Source organism: Pristiophorus japonicus, chromosome 3, assembly GCF_044704955.1.
Source record: "Pristiophorus japonicus isolate sPriJap1 chromosome 3, sPriJap1.hap1, whole genome shotgun sequence".
NCBI lineage: Eukaryota > Metazoa > Chordata > Chondrichthyes > Pristiophoridae > Pristiophorus > Pristiophorus japonicus.
The window spans coordinates 193,978,638-193,989,094 of record NC_091979.1 but is presented as its reverse complement, the minus strand read 5'-3'; positions in this window follow the sequence as shown (position 1 = coordinate 193,989,094).

Here is a 10,457-nt window from a genome sequence, read left to right as displayed (position 1 = left end):
GACCTCCAAACAGTAGCAGTGATGTTGGGGAGGGCATCAAACAGGAAATTAGGGGTGCATGCAATAAAGGTGCAGCAATTATAATGGGTGACTTTAATATGCACATAGATTGGGCTAGCCAAACTGGAAGCAATACGGTGGAGGAGGATTTCCTGGAGTGCATAAGGAATGGTTTTCTAGACCAATATGTCGAGGAACCAACTAGGGGGGAGGCCATCTTAGACTGGATGTTGTGTAATGAGAGAGGACTAATTAGCAATCTCATTGTGCGAGGCCCCTTGGGGAAGAGTGACCATAATATGGTGGAATTCTGCATTAGGATGGAGAATGATACAGTTAATTCAGAGACCATGGTCCAGAACTTAAAGAAGGGTAACTTTGAAGGTATGAGGCGTGAATTGGCTAGGATAGATTGGCGACTGATACTTAAGGGGTTGACTGTGGATGGGCAATGGCAGACATTTAGAGACCGCATGGATGAATTACAACAATTGTACATTCCTGTCTGGCGTAAAAATAAAAAAGGGAAGGTGGCTCAACCGTGGCTATCTAGGGAAATCAGGAATAGTATTAAAGCCAAGGAAGTGGCATACAAATTGGCCAGAAATAGCAGCGAACCTGGGGACTGGGAGAAATTTAGAACTCAGCAGAGGAGGACAAAGAGTTTGATTAGGGCAGGGAAAATGGAGTACGAGAAGAAGCTTGCAGGGAACATTAAGGCGGATTGCAAAAGTTTCTATAGGTATGTAAAGAGAAAAAGGTTAGTAAAGACAAACGTAGGTCCCCTGCAGTCAGAATCAGGGGAAGTCATAACGGGAAACAAAGAAATGGCAGACCAATTGAACAAGTACTTTGGTTCAGTATTCACTGAGGAGGACACAAACAACCTTCCGGATATAAAAGGGGTCAGAGGGTCTAGTAAGGAGGAGGAACTGAGGGAAATCTTTATTAGTCGGGAAATTGTGTTGGGGAAATTGATGGGATTGAAGGCCGATAAATCCCCAGGGCCTGATGGACTGCATCCAGAGTACTTAAGGAGGTGGCCTTGGAAATAGCGGATGCATTGACAGTCATTTTTCAACATTCCATTGACTCTGGATCAGTTCCTATCGAGTGGAGGGTAGCCAATGTAACCCCACTTTTTAAAAAAGGAGGGAGAGAGAAAACAGGGAATTATAGACCGGTCAGCCTGACCTCAGTAGTGGGTAAAATGATGGAATCAATTATTAAGGATGTCATAGCAGCGCATTTGGAAAATGGTGACATGATAGGTCCAAGTCAGCATGGATTTGTGAAGGGGAAATCATGCTTGACAAATCTTCTGGAATTTTTTTAGGATGTTTCCAGTAAAGTGGACAAAGGAGAACCAGTTGATGTGGTATATTTGGACTTTCAGAAGGCTTTCGACAAGGTCCCACACAAGAGATTAATGTGCAAAGTTAAAGCACATGGGATTGAGGGTAGTGTGCTGACGTGGATTGAGAACTGGTTGTCAGACAGGAAGCAAAGAGTAGGAGTAAATGGGTACTTTTCAGAATGGCAGGCAGTGACTAGTGGGGTACGGCAAGGTTCTGTGCTGGGGCCCCAGCTGTTTACATTGTACATTAATGATTTAGACGAGGGGATTAAATGTAGTATCTCCAAATTTGCGGATGACACTAAGTTGGGTGGCAGTGTGAGCTGCGAGGAGGATGCTATGAGGCTGCAGAGTGACTTGGATAGATTAGGTGAGTGGGCAAATGCATGGCAGATGAAGTATAATGTGGATAAATGTGAGGTTATCCATTTTGGTGGTAAAAACAGAGAGACAGACTATTATCTGAATGGTGACAGATTAGGAAAAGGGGAGGTGCAACGAGACCTGGGTGTCATGGTACATCAGTCATTGAAGGTTGGCATGCAGGTACAGCAGGCGGTTAAGAAAGCAAATGGCATGTTGGCCTTCATAGCGAGGGGATTTGAGTACAGGGGCAGGGAGGTGTTGCTACAGTTGTACAGGGCCTTGGTGAGGCCACACCTGGAGTATTGTATACAGTTTTGGTCTCCTAACTTGAGGAAGGACATTCTTGCTATTGAGGGAGTGCAGCGAAGATTCACCAGACTGATTCCCGGGATGGTGGGACTGACCTATCAAGAAAGACTGGATCAACTGGGCTTGTATTCACTGGAGTTCAGAAGAATGAGAGGGGACCTCATAGAAACGTTTAAAATTCTGACGGGTTTTGACAGGTTAGATGCAGGAAGAATGTTCCCAATGTTGGGGAAGTCCAGAACCAGGGGTCACAGTCTAAGGATAAGGGGTAAGCCATTTAGGACCGAGATGAGGAGAGACTTCTTCACCCAGAGAGTGGTGAACCTGTGGAATTCTCTGCCACAGAAAGTGGTTGGGGCCAATTCACTAAATATATTCAAAAGGGAGTTAGATGAAGTCCTTATTACTCGGGGGATCAAGGGGTATGGCGAGAAAGCAGGAAGGGGGTACTGAAGTTTCATGTTCAGCCATGAACTCATTGAATGGCGGTGCAGGCTAGAAGGGCTGAATGGCCTGCTCCTGCACCTATTTTCTATGTTTCTATGTTTCTATGTTTCTATGTCCACTGAAGTTACAGTTTGTGCAGATAAATTGCTGAAACCTTCAGGTTCTCGCAGCATGTTTGCCACCGCACCGCCAGCATGAGCTGAGATTATTGTGAACAAAGGAACTGTTAACAGGCATTCCTCTCTGATTGTCTCTTTGATTACTCCTGAGCACTCTGTTGCTGAGTGTCAATGGTCTCATCCCGGGACGCATTGTCCCTTGTGATGACGTGAATTGCCAATCCCCCTGCCATTGTCTCTGTTGCTGGCCCACCCGAGAGCCTGTTGCTGCCTGAGTGGTGTTGAATTTCCCTTGCCTGCCTGCGGCGTTCTGAATCTCATTTACAATGTTAAATCCCTGGTCCATCGCCACGTTGGAACCGGGCTGCGCGTGTAAATTATCTTGGTCTCCTCTTCCCCTGCCATGAAGGTCTGAGCTATCAACGTTGCCCTTTCCAAAGTCAGGTCCTTAGTCTCAATAAGCTTCCTGAAAATCCCGGCATGACCAATGCCCTCAATGAAGAAATCCCTTAACATTTCCCCCCTGCAGGCGTCTGTGAACTTACTGAAGGCTGGCCAAACGCCGAAGGTCCGCAACAAAGTCCGATATGTTTTGTCCCTCTCGACGCCAGTGTGTGTAGAACCGGTGTTGGGCCATGTGTATACTGCTCGCCTGTTTGAGGTGCTCATCGATCAGAGTGCTGAGCTCTTCAAAAGACTTGTCCGCCGGCTTCTCGGGTGCGAGCAGGTCTTTCATCAGCACATACGTCTTGGCTCCACAACTGGTCAGTAGATGCGCCCTCCTCTTGCCAGCCACTTCCTCTCCCAGCCAGTCCTTTGTGACAAAGCTCTGCTGGAGCCTTTCAACGAAATCATCCCAGTCCTCACCAACACAGTACCTTTACTCTGTGCTACCAGTGGCCATCTTCGTGGGTCGTTAATTCCCGTTTCTCATCGCCAAATGTGGTGTCCTTACACCTTACTATAGAATCACACAAGGCATGTACTCATGTACTGCAGACAAAGTCACTACGTGACCTGAAACTTTATTCCCAGGACCAAGAAGACTTGACCCTGCGTGGGACCTCCCTTTATATACCTGGATGACCAGGTGAGGAGTGTCTCCCACAAGTTCACCCCCTGTGGTGAAGGTGTGCATTACTCAGGTGTATACAGTGTACAGTGTTGTTACATAAGGGTTACAGTTATGTGAAGGTTACAAACATGACACATGTCATGCTCCTTCTGTGCTGTGTGGGAAGTCAGGGACGCTTCCAGGGTCCCTGACTACTATGTGTGCAGGAAGTGTGTCCAGCTGCAGCTCCTGACAGACCGCATTGAGGCACTGGAGCGGTGCATGGATTCACTCTGGAGCAACCGCAATGCTGAGGATGTCATGAATAGCACGTTTAGTGAGTTGGTCACACCGCAGGTAAAGGTTACACAGACATATAGGGAATGGGTGATCATCAGGCAGAGCAGTGGAAGGAAGGTAGTGCAGCAGTCCCTGCTTTCATCGCCCTCCAAAACAGATACACCGTTTTGGGTACAGTTGGGGGAGATGATTCATCAGGGGAAGGCAGCAGCAGCCAAGCTCATGGCACCGTGGGTAGCTCTGCTGCACAGGAGGGCAGGAAAAAGAGTGGGAGAGCTATAGTGGTAGGAGATTCTATTGTAAGGGGAATAGATAGGTGTTTCTGCGGCCGCAATCGAGACTCCAGGATGGTACGTTGCCTCCCTGGTGCAAGGGTCAAGGATGTCTTGGAGCGGCTTTAGCGCATTCTGGAGGGGGAGGGTGAACAGCCAGTTGTTGTCGTGCCAATTATAGGTACCAACGATATAGGTAAAAATGAGATGAAGTCCTACAAACTGAATTTTGGGAGCTAGGAGTTAAATTAAAAAATAGACCTCAAAGGTAGTAATCTCAGGATTGCTACCAGTGCCACGTGCTAGTCAGAGTAGAAATAGCAGGATAGTTAAGATGAATACATGGCTTGAGGAATGGTGCAAGAGGGAGGGATTCAAATTCCTGGATCATTAGAACCGGTTCTGGGGGAGGTGGGACCAGTACAAACCGGATGGTCTGCACCTGGGCAGGACCAGAACCAATGGCCTAGGGGGAGTGTTTGCTTGTGCTGTTGGGGAGGGTTTAAAATAATCTGGCAGGTGGATGGGAATCTCTGCAGGGAGACAGATGGAAGTAAAATGGGGGCAGAAGCAAAAGGTAGAAAGGAGATAAGGAAAGGTGGAGGGCAGAGAAATCCAAGGCAAAAATCAAAAAGGGCCACATTACAACATAATTTTAAAAGGACAAAGAGTGTTAAAAAAAACAAGCCTGAAGGTTCTGTGTCTTAATGTGAGGAGCATTCGTAATAAGGTAGATGAATTAACTGCGCAGATAGCTGTTAACAGATATGATGTAATTGGGATTACAGAGACATAGCTCCAGGGTGACCAAGGCTGGGAACTCAACATCCAGGGGTATTCAACATTCAAGAAGAATAGACAGAAAGGAAAAGGAGGTGGGGTAGCGTTGCTGGTTAAAGAAGAGATTAACGCAATAGTAAGGAAGGACATTAGCTTGGATGATGTGGAATATGTGTGGATAGAGTTGCGGAACACCAAAGGGCAGAAAATGCTAGTGGGAGTTGTGTACAGACCACCAAACAGTGGTAGTGAGTTTGGGGATGGCATCAAACAGGAAATTAGGGATGCGTGGAATAAAGGTGAACCAGTTAACATGGGTGACTTTAATCTAAATATAGATTAGGCTACTCAAACTGGTAGCAATACTGTGGAGAAGGATTTCATGAAGTGTAAAAGGGATGGTTTTCGAGACCAATATGTTGAAGAACCAACTAGAGAGCTGACCATCCTAGACTGGGTGTTGTGGAACATGAGAGGATTAATTAGCAATCTTGGAGAAGAGTGACCATAATATGGTGGAATTCTTCATTAAGATGGAGAGTGACACAGTTAATTCAGAGACTAGGGTCCTGAACTTAAAGAAAGTTAACTTCGATGGTATGAGATGTGAATTGGCTAGAATAGACTGACAAATGATAGTTAAAGGGTTGACGGTGGATAGGCAATGGCAGACATTTAAAGATCACATGGATGAACTTCAACAATTGTACATCCCTGTCTGGCGTAAAAATAAAACAGGGAAGGTGGCTCAACCGTGGCTAACAAGGGAAATTAGGGATAGTGTTAAAACCAAGGAAGAGGCATATAAATTAGCCAGAAAAAGCAGAAAATCTGAGGACTGGGAGAAATTTAGAATTCAGCAGAGGAGGACAAAGGGTTTAATTAGAAGGCGGAAAATAGAGTATGAGAGTAAGCTTGCAGGGAACATAAAAACTGACTGCAAAAGCTTCTATAGATATGTGAAGAGAAAAAGATTAGTGAAGACAAATGTCGGTTCCTTGCAGTCAAAATCAGCTGAATTTTTAATGGGGAACAAAGAAATGGCAGACCAATTGAACAAATACTTTGGATTTGTCTTCACAAAGGAAGACGCAAATAACCTTCCGGAAGTACTAGGGGACCGAGGGTCTAGCAAAAATGAGGAACTGAAGGAAATTCTTATTAGTCAGGAAATTGTGTTAGGGAAATTGATGGGATTGAAGGTCGATAAATCCCCAGGGCCTGATAGTCTGCATCCCAGAGTACTTAAGGTTGTGGCCCTAGAAATAGTGGATGCAGTGATGAACATTCTATAGACTCTGGACCAGTTCCTATGCATTGGAGGGTAGCTAATGTAACCCCATATTTTTAAAAAAGGAGGGAGAGAGAAAACAGGACATTATAGACTGGTTAGCCTGACATCGGTAGTGAGGAAAATGTTGGAATCAATTATTAAAGATGTAATAGCAGCGCATTTGGAAGGCAGTGACAGGATCAGTCCAAGTCAGCATGGATTTATGAAAGGGAAATCATGCTTGACAAATCTTCTAAAATTTTTTGAGGATATAACTGATATAGTGGACAAGGGAGAACCAGTGGATGTGGTGTATTTGGACTTTCAAAACACTTTTGACCAAGTCCCATACAAGAGATTAGTGTGTAAAATTAAAGCACGTGGTATTGGGGGTAATGTATTGGCATGGATAGAGAACTGGTTGGCAGACAGGAAGCAAAGAGTAGGAATAAATGGGTCCTTTTCAGAATGGCAGGCAGTGACTAGTGGGGTACCGCAAGGTTCAGTGCTGGGACCCTCAGCTATTTTTAATATACATTAATGATTTGGATGAAGGAATTGAATGTAATATCTCCAAGTTTGCAGATGGCACTAAGCTGGGTAACAGTGTGAGCTGTGAGGAGGATGCTAAGAGGCTGCAGGGTGACTTGGACAGGTTAGGTGAGTGGATAAATGCATGGCAGATGCAGTATAATGTAGATAAATGTGTGGTTATCCACTTTGGTGGCAAAAACAGGAAAGCAGAATATTATCTGAATGGTGACAGATTAGGAAAAGGGGAGCTGCAACGAGACCTGGGTGTCATGGTATATCAGTCATTGAAAGTTGGCATGCAGATACAGCAGGCGGTGAAGAAGGCAAATGGCATGTTGGCCTTCATAGCGAGAGGATTTGAGTAAAGGAGCAGGAAGGTCTTACTGCAGTTGCACAGGGCCTTGGTGAGGCCACACCTTGAATATTGTGTACAGGTTTGGTCTCCTAATCTGAGGAAGGACATTCTTGCTATTGAGGGAGTGCAGCGAAGGTTCACCAGACTGATTCCCAGGATGGCAGGACTGACATATGAAGAAAGACTGGATCGATTAGGCTTATATTCGCTGGAATTTAGAGGAATGAGAGGGGATCTCATAGAAACATATAAAATTCTGACGGGATTGGACAGGTTAGATGCAGGAAGAATGTTCCCAATGTTGGGGAAGTCCAGGACCAGGGGTCACAGTCTAAGGATAAGGGGTAATCCATTTAGGATGGAGATGAGGAGAAACTTCTTTGCTCAGAGAATAGTGTACCTGTGGAATTTTCTACCACAGAAAGTTGTTGAGGCCAGTTCGTTCGATATATTCAAAAGGGAGTTAGATGTGGCCCTTATGGCTAAAGGGATCAGGGGGTATGGAGAGAAAGCAGGAATGGGGTACTGAAGTTGCATGATCAGCCATGATCATATTGAATGGTGGTGCAGGCTCGAAGGGCCGAATGGCCTACACCTGCACCTATTTTCTATGCTTTCTATGTTTCTATGTTTTAATTTTTACTCTTGTCTAATAGACTTTGTGCGGTTATAACATTAATTCGTGTTTGTGTCTGGTGTATTAGTTGCTTTAAATAGCAAGTGTACACCATTAAACATATTAACACCGAGTTGAACTATTGCCAATAAATGTGAAATTATTCTAATCCAAGGAGGAATTTCTATATTAATCCCTATATCCCACCAATGTGTTGAAACTCCTATCCCTGGGATCTCTTCATCTCTTTGTTCCAATGCAGAGTAATGACGTTGGGAGTTTTTTATTTGACTCATTAAGGCCGTTAAAGCTTCAGGCAATTCCGGGATATCGTATCCAAAATTTAGTAATGTAATCCTCTAGGTTGATGTCTAAACTATCCTCCACCTGCAATACTTATTGTTCAGGTTCTTCCCCCAATAATGGTAGTTTTTGTAGTCGTCAGACAGTAGGTACCAGGACTAATGGAGCATTTAGAGAATCCATAATGATAATGATCTTCTAGGGTGGTGAAACAATATTTTCCCTCCCATATGTAAGCAGTCCTATTTCTCACATCTGATGGTCCTGTCACTTCCATAGTATAATTTAGACCTTCCCGATTCCAATCGAACCCACCTCTTTTTTGAGTGCTCATATAAACCATAAGGACAAATGAGGGCGTCCTCATTTATTCTACATCCTTCAAGGTTTGGTTCAATCCATATTAATTCTTCTAACTGATCTAACCATTGTGGGGCTGTTAGGAATCGGCTAATGGTGTTTGTTTTTGCCACCCTTATGTTCTCTATTCTAAACAGGGTGTTGGGTCTAGTTCAGTTCATTAAACTAGGAATTTGTACTATTAATCCTAATAATTTTTGGCTCACTACCTTGTGGCATTCGTGCTTGACTGGATATACTTTAATAAAACTTCTCATTTTCCCCATCGTCATAGTAATGAGATAGTCCTGACAAATGTGCATTTGTTACCCACGTAGGCAGATGTCCCTTGTTATAACTTTCTAGATTTTCCCGGGATTGTTCCACTTACCAGTTCCCATACATGACACAGACGTCATTAATGGCAGCTTGATCAGAGGCATTTCTGTTTTCTCTAATGATATTGTTAATCTTACGTGCATGACTTTTTATTATGTGTATGATCTCCCTTAGGTGTATAATCATTATTTGATCTTCTCTCAACTCTTCCCTTTCTATGTTGTTTTCCTTAGTAAGTATATCTCTTAGTCTTTCTCGTACATCATCTAATTGAGCCCGTGAACCTGCTAGGTCCATGGTATTGATTATTGATGTAGCAGTATTAAACCCTGTGAGTCCATCATTGATTAGACCTCTCTTTCGCCTATTTTGTTCTCGACTTCCTTCCGGGTCAGAATCATTATCACTTTTGTGGTGGAATGCTTCTTGTGTCTTTTCAAGGTTTGTAGCAAGAGTAGCTTTTTCCCAGTATTGTTTAAACACCTGTTGTATCATTCCTTGAGCTAATTGAGAAGTTTTATTAGGACACCAATTAGGTAATATCAAATCAGTTACATTTAAAATAACAGGAACCACTTCTGGTATAATTTGATGATATATTCTTCTATGTGTGGGAATGATTACAAGACCGTTTCCAGGTCCTGGTTTTAACTGAGTACATTGTTTCCCTCTTCCCTGATCCTGGTCTGAGTCATTATCTTTTTTATATGATTCAAACCTAATACGACGGAATTCCCCTCTATCATTATAACATCCTTCTACGGCATCCTCAAATTTCACCATCTGTACACCTATCCTACTTCCGTCAGGTTTGTGGTAGGTATATTTTCCCCAAGCCTTAAAGGTACGCATGACAGGTTCATTTTCCAGTGGGTATGTGTCCCAATGCATGAATACTGCCCTTCATGTTTTGTCCACCATCTAGGCCAACACAATTGGATGTATGCTTTACTTTCTGATGCTATCAGGCCTTGTTTTTTTTTAATTTCTCCCCAAAATCCCCCACTCTTTTTCAGAAATCTCCATAACTTTGGACCTTCTCTATCTCTTAACGGGCATCTTCCACAACCTGCCATATATTCTGTTGGTACATTATCCCCATTCTTCTTCATCCACAGTGGGAAATGCTATCCATATAAGTCTTTGTTTTTTTATGTCCACCAAGAACCAGTGGTTCTGTTCCAAAAAAGAGGAGTTGAGTACATTTATCGTCTGAGACTGCTCTGCAGTCCTGCTCTTCATTCGTTGTCTTTCTCACACTTCCGAGCATCAATAGAAGCATATAGATCCACATCATTCCACAATTAAACCAAACATAATATCTTTTAATTCTTAACAGTATTCATCTGATTGATATGGAACCATTTTAGTTTTGGTTCTCCCTTTGGGCCATAAGGAACATTCAATAGGTACACAGCGGGGTTTAATTTATCAATTATTTGATGTGGACCCATCCATTTTACATCAAAAGAATGTTTCTTTGGGGTGAAATTCTGTAACATCACTTTATCCCCGACATCATATTCAAATGCTCTTACCTTTTTGTCAAAGTTGTGTTTAATTTGATTTTGTGACTTTCCAATGTTCTGGGCAACTAGTCTGTTTACTGTGTCCACATGGTCCATCAGTGTTTGCACGGGTGTACGTGCCTTATTATCCTTAGTTGGAAAAACTTCAATCCATTTTGTGAACTG